The sequence below is a fragment of the Takifugu rubripes genome, chromosome 17, assembly GCF_901000725.2.
Source record: "Takifugu rubripes chromosome 17, fTakRub1.2, whole genome shotgun sequence".
Taxonomy (NCBI): domain Eukaryota; kingdom Metazoa; phylum Chordata; class Actinopteri; order Tetraodontiformes; family Tetraodontidae; genus Takifugu; species Takifugu rubripes.
The window spans coordinates 6,981,585-7,002,432 of record NC_042301.1 but is presented as its reverse complement, the minus strand read 5'-3'; the positions used below and the strand labels follow the sequence as shown (position 1 = coordinate 7,002,432).

Genomic DNA, 20,848 nt, shown 5'->3' with positions numbered 1-20,848 from the left:
ATGTGTGCGTGGTTCGTGTGGTCCCTGTCATGTGAAGTGTCTGGATGCAAATATAGACAAGAGGCAAGACAGGTCTACAGGGGCTTTCATGATAAGAGCCAGGCTGGATGTCATATTTGATGCCACAAATGTTTTTCCCTGTAATCAGTTAACTTTGATTGTTCCTCTATTTCAGAGGTGTCAAACTCAAATACCCAGTGGGCCAAAATTCAAAACTGGGACAAAGTCACGGGCCAACATGGATTTTTGTTCCTCTAGCTATAACAGGGAACCTTTTGATATGGACCTAAACTAGTTTTGCTCAACAGCTGAACATGGAACAAGCAAAACTTAACACAATACAATATATAATTTATTATTGCACACATACAAAGTTGAAATTCAAATTTTAAAAAAATATAACTGGCATTCATTTCTTCTCTTTTAAATTTTAACAGTAATCTTTTTCCATTGTAAGTTAATGTAATGTAAATGTAATGCCTTTTCATCTCTTCTACTTTCTGGCACCTTTGAGTCATTTCCAGGTGTGTGTGCTTGTCTTGGTAATGTGTTTTATAGTGTCATCTGTTGTTCTCCTTAATGCACATTGGATCCACATACAAGACAGACAGGTCCGTCTTTTACATATCTAAACAGATATTCTGCCTCCTACCTGTTCAGAAAGGTCCTATTTTCTGCCTTTCCTTTAATCATTTTTCAGGTAGTGGGTAGTGCCAGAATTAGCATTAGCATATAAGGTCACTATGACTACTTCCTCTCTCTTAGTGGTTGGCAAGCCACATATTGGTGCATTACCACCACCAACTGATGTGGAGTGTGGATTTTCACACCAAAACACCAGCAGAGCATTCTGGTATTCGTAGTATTAGCACATGCACATTAAAGGATAATACCGGTGGGCCAGCACTAATAGTCAATTGGTACGACTTTGCGGGCCAAATATAATTACATTATGGGCCAAATTTGGCCCACGGGCCAGGGTTTGACACCTATGCTCTATTCCTAAACAGGTCAACAACTCTTGCCTTTATTTTATCTAGTCGACAATTATCTGCTTTTAACAGGAAAAACAGCAATAACATTCATAACACATAACACAACATTTCATAATAAAGAAAGTATATCTGCCATTGATCCGCTCCATTGTGGCTCTGACCCCTCGGTCAAGGGTCTCCCTGGTAATGCAATGGGCCATTAGCAAAGCATGGATGCATAGACCCACTTCTGACATCCGGCAGGGGGGGAGCATTCATGAAATAGTTCTCTGTGTTGTCAGGCCACTTGCAAACAATACCAGAGAGGTGGTTTGACATGGAGACAAGGGGTTCATTTAGTCTCCTACTGTCTCACAGGCAGCCCAGTAGGAGTCCACGGTCACTCTTTGCACCCCACTAACTACCAATATTTTCCATAAACATTTCAGGGAATTGTATCATGTATCAGTATGATTCGACTGTGAGAACAAATATTTGCGTAAGAAGGCCTTTAAATTTCATTTCTTTTGTTTTTTTGATGGATGGATGGATGGATGGATGGATGGAGGATGGTTCTAAAGGTTGCAAAATACATGATATTAAGAAAGAGGTCATGCATTCTTAGTCATTTTCCTTACTGGAATCAATCTGACCTCCTGCAAGCAAGTTATGTAACAGCCATCTCTGGGTCTATTTTATGGAGCCCAGGACTGGGGGACCACGTGCTTTGGCGGGGATATGCAGAACTGGGTACAGCACAAAGCCCAGTTTTGTGGCACTTCAAAGCCCCCTCTGTATCTCTGCTATTTAAGCCTCTGGGAATTACACATTTGTGACAGTGTTACATCACTCACAATGCCCTAAAGGCTCCTGCTGCACAGCCATGAAAGACAGCTCATTCATGGTTAATTTTACTATCTCTGGGACAACGGAAACACACCCCTCAACAAGATGTTTCCATGGTTCACAGTCTATTTCAGCACAGTTGATGCTCTGGACGTCAGAGGCACAAACACGGTGTCTTCACATGCTGCTGCTTTATCAGCACCAACCCATCAGGTGTGTTGCTATGGAGCTCTTGTGATGCTGCATCATTCAGCATAAACCCAACACAGAGCGAAGACACGACTGATTGTGGCTTTGTCTGATGACAGTCATGCAGCAACTTTGCATGATTTTTCTGAGAAACAATTGGTCATTGTCTCATAAGAGAACATGATACTAGAGAACATGATACCAGGAACACACAGGCAAAACCTCAGCTTTATACAACACACAATATTCACACTGGGTTAGCATTTTTACTTTTGTCACCTTTGATATGACAAATATGTATAACCAGAGAAACTTTTCACTCTTTTGTTCTCACACCAGTAAGAGGCAATCACTCCTTTACTCCTCTACTGTGTGCTAAATATAGAGGTAAAACCAGCATGGGAATAGTTTAGCAATGTGAAATACAGGGAAGCATCTGGCCACCTCTGTTTTCAGAAGAAAATAAACTCCAGTCCTGGACCTTCAAATTTCAGCAAAATAAAGATACCTTATTTGACTCACAAAACGGTAATGTGAAAGCCATGTAATTATGTTGGGTTTTCCCCTTGTGTCAATACTATTCTGAGTTAATTGTCTGCCTGCAAAAGCTTTATATTTGGTTTGAAAACACATGGACAAAATCCTCACATCATTTTCTCTTCCAACCAAAGCATTCTTCACAACATAATGCAGGAAGATTAAGATAAGTTTATTTTGTGAAAATATTCAACTATATAGTGTGTTTGCATTTATTGCTCGTACGCCTGCTCCCCTTTTTCACTCAGACCACATCAGATATGCAACCCCATTTCTCTGCCAATCTTAATTTGTTGAAGAACACATCTTCTTCCATGTATGCTGCAGTAACTTGTTTCCTGAGCACATTTATCTAATCTGAGAAGGTGATTTGACAGATCTAATAAAGCTCAAACAGCCTGGAGCCAAGTCAATAACAGCTCATGAGTGATGTTTCTGCTCCTTCTTCCTGCTCTCAGATGGGCTCTGCCTTACTCCAAATTTCTTTGCCGTTATGCAGCTTTCAGGAGTTTTCTGTTTTTGTGCAAGGTCACATGCCTGGCCTCTTCCTCAGTCTACACCAGCCGCAATATACACTCCCACACACATGTGACACACTCTGTCCTGCATCAAGGTTGGAACTGGAACTTTACTCTTCTGCTCTGCCCCTAGAAATATGGTTAAGACAATGAAGAGTTTATGATGAATAAACCACTGTCAAAATACTGTAAGGTTGAAGTTTGTGAGTCTTCTGATTAATTTAATGCAACCTGTCTTCTTGAAACATAGACAAATGTTAAATGGTGAAATGTAAAATCATAACATGGGTAAAATTGGGTCAAACATATTGGTGCTTTCCATCTGCTATGCAGATAAACATGTGGATGGAGGTTTTATTCAGGGCTGTTAGTCTTGTTGTAAAGGGGATTTTATTTGACAACATTACATATAATTGAAAAGGTTCGCCAGAAGCCATGCAATATTGGCAGTGATCCGGTATGAGATTCCATCCATCAACCGGTGGTCTAAAATTCTCAGTGTCGATTCTGCGGGACACGCAAACTGTCTCCAGGACACTGAACCAGTCCTGTCCCAGTGGGCTGTACCATTACAGCCGGTTCTTAACATTGCATAGAAGTCAGAGATTAATTGTCTGGAACGTGCTGGGGACTAGATTGGTTTTGTTAGCTCTATATGGAAGGGTTCACGTTGGTATCTTGATGTTTACAGTTGACTGATATCTGACTGTAGCTCACCTCTGGAGGGTGCTACAGTTTGAGGGAGTCAGAATTAGAAAGTAGGGCAAACGGTCAGGGTTGAGGAATGTCTGTTTGATAGCAGACTGTCCTCAGGCAGATGGTCGCATCAAAGGGTTTTACACACAATTACAGTCACGTTTGGGGCACACCCACACATACGTGCTTCAACATTCCATCATAGTTGTGGCCCTGCAGTAAAGTATTTAATGTACAGATTTTTTCTGACATTTTGAAGACCTACACACCATTTGAAGTCCCAACAACACCCTACCCTCACTTTTAACCCCACCTTTTTTTTTGGGCCAGTGTTGGCAGTTTATCATCTACAGCAGTACAGACTTTCTTGTTTAGAATGTAGCTGTGCCATATGTACATTTACCTGGCAAGATGAAGATGCAGTTAATATAAGTGATTTTTGTAAGGCCCCCAATGAGGACACCATTGTTTTCACCTCTGCTTGGTTACCGACTGTATGTTGTCCTCTTATCACCGGTATAGAAAATGAAAGGGAATTAGTCTCACATGTCATGGGGCTATAAATACTGACCCAGATGTTCTCCACATGTGTTCATAGTGCTCTTGCATTAGACATGCATTAGACCCCCAATTTGACATATCATAGAGCTAGTAAGGTGTGTGTGTCTGTGAAGTTTGTTTTCCTGTATCCCATCCTGGTCGACATTTACAACATTGTTAAAGAGGTCATTAAACAGGAGAAGCACTTGCTAGAAGCTTGTGAAAAGCAAAGCTGCAGGAATCCAGCCTTATCAGTCTCAGCAAACCCATAAAGACCATAAAGTCAATTGTCCGTGATGAGTACAGTGTTATCAGCAGGCTGCAATAAGCCAAAGCTGTGTATATTACCTTCACATGCTGGACCATTCAGCAAGAACCTTTGACTCACTCACGTGTGAACTTAGTGTGGAATGTAATTATTGGTATGCTGCATAAATAGTTACACATGTACAGTAGATGTTGTGAAAATCCTTCACTGAGAACATTTGTCTCTTCTTCTGCCTATTAGCAGTGTAAAGCACTTTGTTGTGTGAAGCACTTAGCAAGGTCCAGGATTCTTCTCAGTTTTATTACAAAGAAAATGCTTTCTGAGTACATGCAAGAGGAGAGTTTAATGTCAAGTAAAGAAACTTGACATTAAAAAAAAATCTTATTTTACATTCTTGCAGAATTTTAGGATTCTTGAAGGATTGTTGAAATTTTGTGACGGGAAAGAATAGTAACAGTGGCAACATGCCTGTTTCAAATGATAGGCTTCTTTTAGAATGCAGAGGGATTCCATTTGCTTAGAAAATTCTTTCTGCATGTTGTGTGTTCAGATACAGTGGCTTTACTCCAACAACCCAGCATTCTATTAGTGGTAAGCAGAGGAATACAATATAGCAGCCATAGTCGCAAAGATAGATTTATTCTTTCACTTCGTGTTATACTTATAGAATTCCCTCCATGGTGCCCAGTAATTTGGATTTATGCACAGAAGGAACCAATGACAATACAGTCTCTAACCTGTGCATTTCTTACCCTCCTTCTTTCATTCATTTAACAGTTCTTAAATGTGTTGTTTTGATTATGTTTGGTAAATGTTTTGGTTGTATGTATTTCACCATTGTCTCACCTCTCATCTTGGATTCATATCTGTAAATTGTGATGTTGACAACCTGGAGCTTTTTTGTTTGAATGACAGACAAGAAATGATATATGAGAAAAGTAATAAAGGATACATGGGAGAGGAGAATAAAAGATTCTATCCTCTAAAGTACTCAGAGAGATATTCAGAGAGAGTGCTGAAGCTTATGTCAGAAGATGTTCCTTAAATTTACACACATACACCCACTGCCAGAATAGAATATGAGAGAACTGCAGCAGCAGTTGGATGCATCCCAGCAGTGCTGCATAACGCTCTCTGCAGCAGGCAGGAACACACTGGCCAAGCTGGAAGAGGACTGATTGACAAGGATAAGGAGAGAGAAACAGGACTACACAGTTGAGTTAAAAAGGTTGTACAATGTCAACTAGCAGTATAAAACAGCAGTAGAACAAGAGCTAAAAATAAATCTCAGCAGAAACCACTCCACGGACAAGGTGGGAGGCGGTGGTAGATCAAGATTTGATGGATGCTCATCGGCATGTCTCACTCTAAGAGGATGTTTTTGCTACAAAGATCTTTTGGCGAGCACCTCAGGTCATCCGCCTTTAAAGGTTTTGAAATCATCAGCAGGACAGCTGCAGAGAATCGAGTAGTAGGTAAGTGACTCGGGCTTGGACAGATGCAAATGGTTCCAACGCAGACACTTCCTGCTGTGCTTGCATACATTTGATTTCCTGGGTTTTGCTTATATTTATTTGCACATTAGATCCAGAGCAGAGCGTTATAATTTAATCCAAAGTTGCATTGTCCTACTATCCTTCAGAAGATTTGGTTCCCTCCAGGGCCTCTGTACAGTAAAAGTGCTTCTGAAAAAAGGCAGATCAATAGATAGCATGTAATAAAGGCTATGGGAAGGCTTTTCCATGAGGAAACAAGTGGCGACACGTTCAAAAATATCTTGGCACACTGTTGCTTGCCATATAGATGTTTCTGACAATGTGACAATGACAATTTTAAAGCATGCACTTTTTATATGTAGCTGCCCCTTTCTGTGCCTGACAAATAATTTTATCCATAGCATTAGATAAAACACACACGCACACACACACACACACACACACACACACACACACACACACACACCACCACCACCCACCCACATGTATAACAAATGAGATAAATGTACACACACAGGACTGAGTGCATCAGAAACTCTCTGGAAAGACCCTGGTATGCCTAAATAATAAAGACAGTCCTCTTGCTCATGCACAAGAAGTAGCAAAGCATATCATTAATGCATGTCCTCTTAAGAAAAGTAGGTACATATAAACAGTAGGTTTAGGATATTTCAATGTAGTTTATAAGGAACCAGGTTTTTCTTTAAGGCAAGGATTGGCATTATGCTTGGAAGCGTCATCTTTGAGAATTCCACTGTCCAAGTCAGTGGCCTGTTTGAATGAGTTGACATAATTTCCCATTATTGTGCCTTATAATACCGTGTGGCCTCACCTCTGCATTGAAGTAAGGAGCACATATGAGTCCAGACATGAATGTCAATGAATAAAAATGAAAGTGACAACAGCAAACCTGACATGGACTGATTTTCTTGAAGGTACAATGCTTCACTGAAAATTTAGGACTGTGTCTACATTTTTGAAATCTGTACATTTCCATTAAGGACGTGAAGACTTTGTACTAGCTAAGAGGTGTCGGTATATTTAGCGAGAGGTTTTTGTATGCCCTTTATCCTAATATACTCATAGTGCAGATTATAATACTCATACTTAAGCTTTTGCTCATATACTCACAAATTACTCACATAGAACTATTCAATATTTTAGTCATCACAGATAGAGATGAACACAATCAGCTACTGTTTTACTATGCTTAATTTCATCTTTATATTACAACTATTTACTGGGGTTATTTAGTCCTCTCCCCAGCACCTCCGATGTAAGGCACTCCCAAGCCAACCGAGAGCTATAATATCTCCAGCATGCCCTTGGTCTGCCCTGGAGTCTCCTCCTGTATGGACATACCCAACACACCCCCACAGAAAGGCACTTTTGAGTCATCCCGACAGGGTGCCTAAACTATCTTCGCTGGCTCTTCTCAACATGGAGGAGTAGTGGCTTTGCTTTGACCTCCTCTTGGATGTCTGATCCCGTTGACCTATCTCTGAGGCTGATCCCATCTACCCAATACAGGAAATTCATTTCTGCCACTTGCATTTGCAAATGGAACCTCATCCTTAATTTCAGCCATTACTGAAAGCTACTGACCAGAGGTAAGGATTGTAACATAGATTGACTGGTAAAGAGAGCCTCACCTTCCTGTCTAGGTCGCTCTCCACCACCATTTTAGTGCCCACAGTGCTACAGACACTACCTGTACTTCCGACCATCTGTCACTCTCCTGCTCTATTTTCCCCATTTGTTTGAAGTCCACTACATGGGGCAGTAACTCCTCTCCATCCTGTAGTGGGCAATCCACTCACTACAAACCATAGTCCTCCATGGATTTGGAGGAGATAATATTTACCTCTACCATTTCACACTTTGTCAAAAAAGCAGAAATGCAATCCTCAGGCCACAGAATTCTGCCCTTAAAATCAGCGAACAGAATCTGTGAAAAAGGGCAACCCTGGCAGCTCACCAAGAATGCATGCCCCACAGGGTGCCTCTGGGTACACTATTGTAAGCTTAAGATACGTAAGGAAGATTTTCTAGAGCACTGGGGTGGTTCTGCTTTTAAAGTTGCTTAACTGCCTTGGTGATCTCCATCCTTGAGATGTGACCACCCATCCCAGAGATCTTCACTTTGTTTGCTCAAGGGAATAAACATCAGTCGGACTGTGGAGAGTCTCAAGTGTCACCTCTGGGGTCAACATTTCCCTAAACTCTAATAACCAAACACCACTCCGGTTCAAATCAAGCAGGCCATCCTTCTAAATTACCCCTATTCAGCTGGTGAACCTGCAGTCCTGAGAAGGGGCATCCACCAGCACCCTTCCCAGGGACCCCAAAAAGTAATCCACTGTGGTGAATACCAATATGCTGGCAAATGGTTGGGGGGGCTATTGGTAAACCCACACTACTTACACTACGACTGACACTATGGGCAACTCTAGTCAGAATCAGTCTACCTCTTCCCCAAGCTCTGGAGCCAGAAGCTTGCTGGGGAGCTGGCTCTTTGCCACACAATAGCCAATTCCAAATCCTAGTCTACCACCCAATGCACATTGCATCTGACACCGATGGCTACAGGTAGTCAACGACTGGCACACAAACCCAGGCCTGGCACCAGGGTAGGCTCCAGTATTCCTCAGAGCCAGGTACAGTGATCTTTGTTCTATACTCTACTGATCAAAATATGCTTGTGTGGTCTTGTAATTTTACATGTTTCCAGCTGACAGGTAAAACTTAATAACATGCTCATCCACAGACTAACCTGAACCACAAGGTCTTTAAAAATGCAAACAACATCAAAATGGAAACAGGTCTATTAAAACAGCCTCTTTTTAAGAGTTTTAGGCAGCAAAGGTGTGAACTTACTGAGATCAAAGCTACAGTTTAGCTTGACATACCTGGGCTCCTACAGATTCTAATTATCTTATTATATGTGGTAATAGTTTGTTGTCTGTATACCTCAAAATTGTGTCTGGCATTTAAACTGTGCGTGCTATTTTGAACCATTTTTCATCAAAACACTAAATTGTAATCAAGGATTACGATTACGTGTAAACTGTTTTTATAACCACTAAACAAACATTGTTACTTCAAGTCATTGGCACGTGCATACACTGTAGAAAAATCAGTAAACACTTGAGCCTTTTGTGGTACAGCAGACAGTCCACTGTGGAGAATGTACAATAAATACACACTAAATTGTGTCAACAGCCAGTACATTAGTGACACCTGCCATCAATGTTCCCTCTAATTTTTCATGTGTCTGAGCAGACATACAAGCTCCCTGAGCACACTGAGGACCACTGTGAGCAACATCAGATGGGCACGCTGTTGCCACACACCAGTATCACGCTTGTTCAAACCCTGGATCATAAAACCTTGGATCATAGCAAGTTACATGGTTTATTAAAACAATCAAATGACAGCAGCACATAAAATGAAAAAGACAAAAATCTTGTTGTTCATGAGATGTGTACTATGTTATATGTGAGAGTCCTGCTTTGGCCTGGGAAAAAAATCTCACTCAGTTTCACCGCTTCTTCTTCTATTTGCACATACTCCGACAGCTATTCCATCTTAAAAGAACCGCATTTCTTTTTTACTTTGGCTTGATGAGTGAATGTGTCTCTGCCCGTTCGTTTCGCCATGATAAGGGATTAGCATTTGCGTCTTTTAACTCCGCTGCACTGTTGTTAGCTAGCTAACCTGCACAGCGAGTAAAGGCAGGGCACATACGCAAACACTGTCAATGCTATGATTGGCTGCGTAGCGTAAGTGAACTGTATTGGATTATTGGCTGGACACCTGTCGTTCATTGAGTTACTTTGCGAAATGTTACACAAAACAATATTACTGGTCCAATTAACTAGATTATATCAGTTCTAAAATTAGATATTAATTAATATGTTTCTGTTGAATTTTATTTTGTGCGCTGCATAGATTTTCTTGTGCGCTGAGTATGTGCAAGCAGTGCACGATTGCGCAAGCGCGCAGTTTAGAGGGAACATTGCCTGCCATATTCCTGATCATGACATACTTCGTACAGCTCTTGTATGTATGTTGACAATCCTATCTTGTATGTCCATAGGCTCTCATTCTTCCAGGCCACATTAATCCTGTACATATTTAACCTCAAATGAAGATCAGGCAATTGTCCTGCTTTTGGAATGGCAATTCTTTGAATTCGTGAACTGTGAGGTAATATGGATTAGAACAACTGGAATATTTTTCCTGCCTTTAGCTGGCTACTTATATGATTAGCACTTAATAACAAATGCTGTTACATAAGAAGGAGAAGCTTTGATATGATACTGTGCCATTTTGGTGGGCTTACAAAAACTTAACTTTTATTTAACTTATAAGTCTTCTTCAGTACATAACAGTGCACCAAAGTACACATTTATAGAGCCACGCTGTTTTGATCATATAGCTTTGAAATGCTATTGGTGTGAATGATGAGAAGTTATTGTTTAATTATACATTTGATATAGTAAATAGCCTCCAGATTAGCCTATTTTAGGCTGTTTGTCAACATTCCAGCATGATGTGCATGTCCCATATCAAAGATAGTATATACATGTAAAATAGCTCCCAAGTGTGGATTTACTCAAATATTTTTGCAAGAAAACACCAATTTGTTTGAATGTCCATATGTGTTTGCAGCTTTGGGTTCCTGCTTTTACATGAATGCACTATTGTTAAATGACATCCAGGCCATTGTATTGGGCTTAACGGTGAGCCAATAGGAGGTCCGGAGGCATGTTCCGGTCGACTCAGACCCTGCCTACGGTTCAACCACACAGATGGTTTGGGCCTATTGTGGTTATAAAGGACCCTAGCGAGACCCAATGGGGCCTATTTCACGCCTTGTGGATGGATAAAGAGCCAGTCAGAGAGAGAAAACCACTGTGACATCAGCAGAAAGAAAACACAACAGGTGACCGTGTCACAAATTAGATTCAACAAAACACTTTCACCCCAACATTAGAGAAAACAATTAAAGGTTCATCAGAGATTGAGCCAAAACAAAGCATTGAATCAAGTGTAGACAGACACAGTCTACATATGAGTTGTAGCTAAATATAATACCCTCAATAGATGAATCAGTAACTCAAGATGTTTGTTGGCAACATTTAAAGCATGGTTGTGTTAAAAAAAATTACTTCAGTCAGGTGTTTCAAATCTAAATCTGCTTCCATGAAATAATAAAATATAATTAATTCCAAATAAATCTTGCTGTTAAAGTTAGAAGACTCATATCTTGGTGTTGATGAAGGTTTCTATCACATGAATAGTCCACTTACTGTTGTAAACGAAAAACCAACAGCACTGGTTTCCTCACTGCCGTGATTTTCCTTTCAATGTCTTCAGATTTAGGTCAAGATGCTCAATTCTTCCATCTATAAATAGCACCTTCATTATTATTTTATTAAGGCAGATGAAAAGCTGCACTGTTTACTTTAGTGTCCGCATCTAATAGTCATGAGAATGTAAAAACTAGGTCAAGAATAATGTTTCTTGTCATCTCTCTTACTGTTGGTGAGGTCATGAAAGACCACGTGTGTCTTGGATGGATGGAAGGATGGATGGATGGATGCCCCATGATTTTATTTTTTTTTTACCACCAATCCACAACAAATGTCCTCTCTGGACACTAAACCTTAATAGCACATCTGGAACAGAGTGGAATACATAGAAATACTTGATCATTAAAGCCCTTAATCAGGATCATTGAGGCTAAATTTCCAGTTCTTTATATCTCCATGTCTCTATGTCCCAAAGTCTCCCTATCTCTATGTCTTCAAGGTTTTAAATGAGCTTCTGCTTTTGTGTGTTTTTCCGGTGATGAGACACAGTTGAGCATCCTGTAGCTATATGGACACACTGTCCTCTTTGTGCATGTGTTAGTGAGCCAGAACTTTAGCCCAAGTTTGCTCAGTTTAGTTTAGGCCACTATTATATCCTTGAGCTTTTCTCATGGGACATTTAGTGAGTTGTCACCTGGGGGTATTTCTGACTAAATTCTTGTGTTTCAATGCTGATCCTGTTCAGGGATTTAAAGCCCTCTTGGTCCAGCCAATGTCCACTCAGAAGGCCACTTGTTTCAAAGTTTCTGGAATGTTTTGCTAAACCGAGTGACTTCAGCAAGCTCACACCAAACCTGTTTACTTTGCTTGTTCTACCACGCACAGTCACATCAGAATTTCTCACTTTCACCTTTTAACTCATGAACTCATTTGACCAAATCTTTTCATTGCAAGAACTGTTTCTGCTCTGTATGTTTGCTTAGACTGTTTGATACACTGTGGGCAGCTGGTCTGACTAAACTCGAACAAACCTTTCATTTATTTCATTATATGAAAGAAAAAGTCATTTTAAAAAAGGAAACCAGGAGAAAGTCTACAGCTCAACTCCACATTTGTCTACATGTCCAACAGTCTACTAATACTATAAACACTATTGGACAGAATTGTCTTTGCCCATACCTGAGTGGGAAGTCTTGACTTCTCATTCACCCATTATAGCCACAACTGGAAGGTGATGTGAGCTTTCATCATGGAACTTGGGCAAACTTCCACCTCCCTCGCTGACTCAAACACAGAACAACAAGGCTGTTGTGCCACACTGACGCATTTGCCCACAATTCCATTCTAGCTTCCTTGGCTGAATTACATGAATACCAAATGCTGCATTGATAAGATAGATTCTGTTGTCTGGAAGTAAAGATAACTGAACATGCTAATGCTTGTTAAAAGGTGGTACTGTGTTATGACAAATGGGAACAGGGTATGAAAGTAGAGGGGTTTAAAGAGTATGGCAGGGCAAAGACCTGCACATTAATACTTGACAATGTTTATTGGTCAGTCTGTTGTAAAAACGGTGCCTTTGCAAAACCCAGCAAGAAAAATCTAAATGTTGTGCCTCTGAACCCTAAAGTTATTTCATGGTCGAGGTTCAAAGACGATGATTCACCACGAGCTGATTCAGGAAGACACAAGGTCAAATATATAGAACGCTCTGCACCAGTGGACCTCCTTCCCAACTGTAATTGCTAGCTCTAACCCACTTGCTCAAGAAGGTTCCTAACTGGTATAATCTGTGAGTATACCAGAACACATTCCATATGAAATACCTACATGAAAAATACACTTAGGGAAATAAGTTATAGTAACATGCAGAATGATTTAAAGCTAATGATTCAAAAGTAAACAAAATAATAAGCAGAAAGTAAAGGGGATTACTAGAAACCCTTAGAAACTAGATATCTGGCAAAACTACCAGAAAATTGAGAAACTGAAATGGCAACTCAGAATATACAGTATGACTGATATAAATTAAATGAATGAATAACATGGCTGTGATAAAGTCTATTTTAATTGACCTTCTAAAGTGTTTTAATTTAACATGTTGGTAGCTGTCAAATTAATGCTATGAGACAAGAGAAGGATAGAAAGATGCCTGCATGACAGCTCATCACTGGTAAACGACCACATTCCAGCAGAATCTATTCCAGATGGATATTCCCCATAAAATGATCCCGTCTCTGGTGACTGCTTCTTAGGGTGCCTGACCTCATGGCATGTTTGTTTACTCTGTTGTGGGCTTTATTTCCTGTGAGTCTGCATATTTCTGAGACTCTGGAAGGTACTTTTTAATTTGCCAGTTAATCTGTTTGGGATTTCAAGATGATCCTATCCTGGGGTTCTCGTTTGGCTCAGAATCCCAGTTGGGGACAAATATAAACACAAATAGACACTTATGTACACACATATACTCTGGCCTTCAATTCTTTTGATGAGTCTAATGATGAACTATCAGTTACTTTTTGTGTTATATGAAAACTTTAATTCAACTACAAATTCATGAAGCTAATAAAATAGTTGCCCAAAAATGCAGACCAACTATTAATTAGTGAAGCAGGTAATCGACACATGAAGGACTGCACTGACCATACATTAAAGCATCCTTCTGTCTGTTTTGTAGATAAATGTCTGTTTTCTTCTGTTCTCCATTTGTATAATAATGTTTTATAATAATTCCTGCCATTTTCAATGTGACCCTTTGATCATTCTCCATTTTGTTCTTCAGTAAATAAGAATTTGGCAAAAAACAAAAGGCCAAAAACTTTTCAATTAACCTTTAAATAAAGAAAATATCCACCATTTTTGTGGGTTTCTGTCGAAGTTTTATACATTAAAGAAGCTTGGCACGATAACTAACCTTTTGACTTCCCGACTCATCCCAATATAGAGCTCTAAAGAGTTTTACCATAATCTCTCTTTACCCTGGATTGCCCATTTAATGTCCTTTCATTGCTCAAATGAAGGGGGGTTGTGGGTGACCTTTCACCCTGGAGTCACTCAGGGATCACAACCCCTGTGCTACCATGAATGAAAGAACACAAGTCTGACTGTTGTGACCCTCATTGGCCAGGCCAATCTCTATTTTAACTTGTTTTACTGCTGTCACTAATACAATCACAGATCACAGGCACACAGCATTCGCATGGTAGCTACTACTGACACTTTGACATCATAATGTAATAAAGTATGCATTCCAGCACCAAAGTGTGTGTGTGTGTGTGTGTATGTGTGTGTGTGTGCGTGCGTGCGTGTGCGTATGCGTGTGCGTGAAACATGAGCTGGAATAACCTGGCAGTTCAGGGAGATTTGGAGGGTTAAACCCAAGCCCAGAAGCCCTTCCTCTGTTTGCTTTAGATTTGGCTTTTTGCCTTAACGGCACCAGCACCTACAGTCTGTCTAAGGTAATCATGTCTTTTTAAATTTGAATAATCAATGAATTATCAAGAAGGCCTCACATTTGAGCCTGTTTTCTATAAGCGGAGGGCCTCTGGGATGGTTGCCCTGGTGCACCTCACCACTACTGAAGTCTCTCCTCAAGCACCATCATAACTTTACTTTTCACTGGTGAAGCTGCATTATTTGGTTAGCTTCGAAGTCAAGTGCCAGTAATTTTATCAGATTTATGGCAAAAAATTTGCATGGTTGATGGCAACATTCTAATACATTCACCCTGACAGTGATATTTTCTAATTCCACTACATAACATTGGAGCATATTTAATAAAAACCTTCTGTTTAGTATTGTCCCAAATCTGCCCCAGTATGTCTTTAATGGGTAATAGAGGGGTAATGGAGCACCAGAGAAGGGTCAGCATGAAAACAATGAGAGGTAAAACCGAATCTGTTGGGCAGATGGAGGTTCTGTCACTGCTGCCAACCTCCAGCTGGACGGTATTAGTCTCCCTCATTTCTCAGAATTTGAGCTATCATCCCCCAGGGGCCGAGGAGGAGCTGAGGTCTGAGTGCAGCTCCTGTTCTTTGCGGAAAGTTCCTGTCCCCAACAACATCAGTGTTGTCCAATAGCTCAGGAGTGCTAGTGCTAGTGCAAGTAAATAAAGCAAATGTGCAGCATATAGAGAGTATAGCTAAATGTAGGTTTTGGTGTATTAAAGTTCTCAAGAAAAGAAGCTTTGATATGAGGTAATAAGAACTAATGCGCGAATTATGAAGCTTAGCACAACACACCATCGATTCTTGTAGCCTGGTGTTGTGTTTGACTCTGCTGTGGCCCAACAACAGTTATCTAAAGACTACAAAACAAGACTTTAATTTTCACACCTCACCCCGTTGCTTTGTAACCATTATTTTGTGGCACTTGGACTTCCAGCTGTGGAACACAACACAAGGGCAACAATATTTACCTGTGGTGGCAGTTCTTAGAGAGATCAGCTCATCACAGTCACACATACACCAGCCCAAGGTTGAATGTGTTTATAGGACAGTTCAAACAGAACAAACATACCTTCACCTTAATGTCAATGCAACATGTGTGAAAACTCCCTGCACCAGTGGTAAACATGCCATTTAGACAGAGCTAATGTATTTCAGAACCCTGTCAATTTACAAAGTTGTCTTCGAAGTCTAAACATGATTTCTTCTCTTAATTTAGATTAGCTGCTAAATTAAGCATAGAAATTTTACATAATGTAAAACCCTTCATATTGTAAACAAAAAAACCCATGTGTGGATAACATGACTTTCTTTATGCGCATAGAGTTTTTTTGGTATCTTCTTCCCTGCTTTAGTAGGAGGAATCAGTCAGATCTTTCTGATGAAGCCATTCATTAAGAATTAAAGGATGTTCTACTGTGTGATGCTAATTTGGATGGATGGATGGATGGATGGACGGACGGACGGACGGACGGACGGACGGACGGATGGATGGATGAAAAGGTTGCTCTATGGTTTTGTCCCATCTGTTATTGTTCCGCATTATAACATTAGTCTTGGTGCAGGACTGGAGTCAGATGTTGGACCCCAACATTGTGTTGGAGAGGAGCCTCTTGATCTCTTCTAATCTCCTAACTCAACCTGGTTTGTGTTTGTCATGACAGCTTTGGCTCATCGTGGTAGAGGCCAAGGTTCAGGAGAGGTCACAGATCAGGGCAGGAAGACTCCAGCATGGACTTCCTGTCCTGTCTGACTGACTCTGCATAAGGGGATATTCCATTTGTTCCTTTGGAATTTAGTCTTTGCTCCACCTCGCCATAACAAAGGTTGAAAGAAAGACAATAAAAGCACCAGAGAATTAAGCACATTTACCATCAATTAACATCTCACAATAACTCGAGTGCACGTGCGCACACATGAACAAATATCATTTGCACATCCCACCCTGCAGTCACTCATTTACTCCCACGGTTTCCCTCCCTTTGCTCCACAGCTGCTGGAAGGTAAATGGCACATGTTGGACAGGCCAGGCATCCTCCAGCTGGTGATGAACCTGTCTTCATCCATAAGTGTGAAGGAGTGGTTTTATGTTTTCAGGTTTCGTTTGTCTGGAATAGTTCCCCACAGTACTGTTCTAAGATTTAGGATGTTTGGATCGCAAACTCATTCAGAGGAGTCATGTCTGGCCTCACTTTCTTTACAAGGAAGATTGTGGAGATTCCTGCAGCAGGCCTCCATATGTCTACCATTGCTGCCCAAGAGTTCCTGGACACTTACGTACACAGTAACTCTTCTGTGATTCTGTCTCCCATGATCAAACCAGCAGAAACAGCTTGTATCTCTCACACCCACCCAGCACCATCGCTAATGAGAAAAATATGAGTGATGATATAGTGTGTGTTTATGTGCATGTGTGTTGTCTCTGTAGTGTTTGTTCATTATGTGTTTAGGTGCCACCTGTGAGTCTTTATGTTTTTTTTGATTATTTACATTGTCATTCATCAGCAGAACAGCCAGTTAGGGGAAAGTAATTTTGTGTGTCCGTTACCAAACAATACATCAATACTACGGAACGTGGGAGCAATTTGAGAGCATTTCTAGTAAGACTTGAGGGAATCAAACCTGTGCTACAACAGACATGATGTGAAAACATTTCCTACCAAACTGGCATCCCAACAGGTCAGCTGCTCTGTGTGAACTAGCTTCTATTATCTGTGAGGCGTTCCTCTACCTCTGAAGTTTCTGGATGAGATGCTGAGGCTGGACTGGCCACAAACACATTTACAGATCAACTCTTCCTTTATTAAATAGCAACAGTTATCTGCTCTTCTTCCTCATTGCTGAGAGACATTTTACATTTGAACACGCAGCTACCAGCACTGTGAATCTGGTGCCTCTTTCTGGTGTGTGTGTGTGTGTGTGTGTGTGTGTGTGTGTGTGTGTGTGTGTGTGCGTGTGTGTGTGTGCGTGTGTGTGTGTGTGTGTGTGTGTGTGTGTGTGTGCGTGCAGGCATACATTCATGTCAGCCTTCTGCCTCTATTGATTGTCACTGTGCTCAGTCCATCCTGATGAGGGTGTCTGTAAAGCATTCGCTCTGCTTGTCTGCTTCACTCTTCCTCTGTTTGTGTGTGTGTTTGCCCCTCTTTCCCTGTGCTTCCTCCTCTCTATTTTGTATAAGAAAGAATACCCCCTCTCCCTAATTAATGTCTTATTGGGCTGCCCCCCAACTGTGGATAAGTCTATTTCTGGAGATTCCTGTTATGAAAAGATCCCCCCAGTAACAATTACACACATGCTGATCACTTCATGATTCTTCTGTTCTAAATCCAAACATTTTTCATTAACTCTCAGAATGGCCTCAGTTTTATGTTCCTGTTCATTTCTTTGGTTTTTCTCTGATATTTCCCTGCAACCAGATCCTTCATCTGGACATCAAGGTCAGACATCAAGATCAGAGGTGATACTATATATATACTACAGTAGTTTTGGTCAACAGCAGGAGTAGCAACAGCAGCAGCAGCACCCAAGCCTTCATTTGTCACCAATAAAAGTGTGTCTGTGAGCACCTACAGACATGAAAAGAATGACTGACTCACATAAGAATCCCCTAAAATTCCTTTATAATATTAATTTTAGGAGAGCTCACTTCTATTCTCTTTCTCCATAAATTTACTCCTAATCCCTGTTTAATCCCACGTGTCTGCATATTTCAACACTTCTCATCATTTCCTCCCATTTGGTCAAAGCAAAGATTACACTGCTGTAGATTTGAGCTGTAACTCAGCCGTGAGCCAAACAAGCATCCAACTCTGAGGAGCTTTGCTCCAGAGATGTGTGATAAAGTGCTGCAGAGCAGTGGGCAAAGCAGGTGAGTGTGCTCATTTTCTGCTTTCTAAAAAGTCACCTAAAATGTTATTTTGTGTCTACTGTAGTTGGGCTGTAGGTGAGCTTTCATATTGTTCAGGCTCTTGAAGACTATAGATCTGTGGGACTGGATTCTCTTTATCCAGAAGCAACATGTTATTTGTTACAGACTCCTGAAACATCTAATCAGCTCTAATCAAATGATGTTCACATGGAATTCCTCTGGAATGATTGCTGAAGACACCAACTGAATCCCAAACCACACTGTCAGTCTTTGGGTTAATTAGTTCGAAATAAGCTGCAGTCTGTGCTTCGGGGCTTTAGCCACTGTTAAAGAACCAGGCTGTACAGAACCAGGCTGAGTTGAGCCTCTGGCAGGAAGTGCCACTGGTGACTCTCCTCATTTAATGCTGCCAGGAGTTTTTGCATCATTCTTTCCCCCCACAGCCAAAGGATGACATGAATTTCCCTGTCTGGCTGTGCCTTTATGTGCCTCTCAGTGCCTGCATTTCACCATGGTAATAACAGTGCTGGTAATGACACAGAGCTGGCCAATTCACATGCTGACACCATGGAAACAGATCTGAAAACTGGATAAAAAACTGGAAAAACTGGAGAGATTTTTTTTTCAACAATCATGCCATCATGTTAGAATAGACCAAACATAAGCAGTATTTTAATTCTGAGAACTCCTTTCCCGAAATTATATCAGGGTTGTCTTAAGTATTATGCAACCACTTTGATATGTAGCTGTTTTCAAAGTGGAAAAACCATCCTGTCAGGAGTGGAACTTCTGTTTTATGATCAGCCCGAGGTGGTGTACGTGCGTCGTGCGCCCAGGGTAGGTTGTGCGAGGGGTTGCAGGACCAGAGAGCATTACCGTACCTGCAACAGTTTCCATTTCAATTGCGCTTTTCAGCCTAATCTTGCCTCACAAAAGAGCGTCTCTCAGTTGTCTCTGGTGTTTTCTAATGAGATGCAAAAGCGTCACCGATCTTCTGAGTCAACTGCTACATAATGAAGGAGGGGTCAGGGGTGGGTGGGCGCTCCGTGCAGCCGAGCAAATGGGTATGAATTGTGTTTGTCAGATATATTGCTTGGAATAAATATTCGCCGCATGACAGAAACCAGGAAGGGAATACTGTACCATGATCCGGGCCGGCTCTGCGCGTCTGCTGCCTCTTATCAGGTGGGGAGCAGCAGTGGGCTGGAGGTGGAGCCACGGCCGAGCTGCCCATTCCTTAAGCTTGAATCACATTTCTCTCCATTCACATTCCTACTGGGAACGCTTCAGTTGGACTTACTCAGCGCCGGAAAGATTTTTAAAAATACTGGAACTCTCTCAGTCCTTCTGGCTGCGGCCATGGATTTATGCTGTCGAGTAAAAGAGCTTTTTCAGCAAAGCATCTGAGTTTTCTCCACTTTGGATTTATCATGTGGGTCTCGGTGACTGGGAGGTAAACGGGATTTGCTTTTATGCTGAGGCAGTTTGCGATCGGAACATTGAATAATGATCCTAACCCGTAAGTCATTGAATCCACACTTAAGCTGTCTGATGGTGTGCGTATCATGCAACCCTTTCCCCACAAAATGCTTGTTTCAATGGGTTTTCTGTGTTACAGGGTATGCGCTCGGATTGAATCTCGAAGTTAAATACCTTTTAATCTCACCGCTGCAGGCTGTCAGATAACACATCTTCCAGTTTAATTTCTGTCTGCGCTCCGTCCTGCTTTTAATTTATTGGGGTATATACTCTACCTTTCTTGGCTTTTTTTTAAAACTACACACGACTGTAAGATAACTTTAAATATTCCTTTTTAATTTTTGGTTCTGCGCACTTAGGAGAGCGCACCACTGTCTGACTAACTTTGACCCTTTGATACCTGGAGGACAATAAATGAGGGTTTCATTAGCCTTCAAACCCGTGACATTTCTGACCTAACGGTGCCTTCACATTGTCTTCAACATTTTTCCTCACTGCCGACCTTTTGCTGGAGGGGGAAGGGGTCGTTGGAGGGAGGGATGTGTCGGTGCTACAAAATACGTTTTTAGTCAGGCAGAGCTTCATTGGTCAATTAATTATTCTGGTAGTTACCTCAGATATGACAGAGAAGCATGGCACCATATAATACAGGTACTCAAGACGGTCCTATGAT

General features: G+C 41.1%; 1 protein-coding gene across 4 annotated transcripts in view; it reads left to right on the top strand.

Moving 5' to 3' along the window:
• Window positions 1–20,848, top strand: part of dlc1 (DLC1 Rho GTPase activating protein) — a 56,040-nt gene that overhangs the window by 15,236 nt on the left and 19,956 nt on the right. The gene's annotated exons all lie outside the window — the stretch shown is intronic.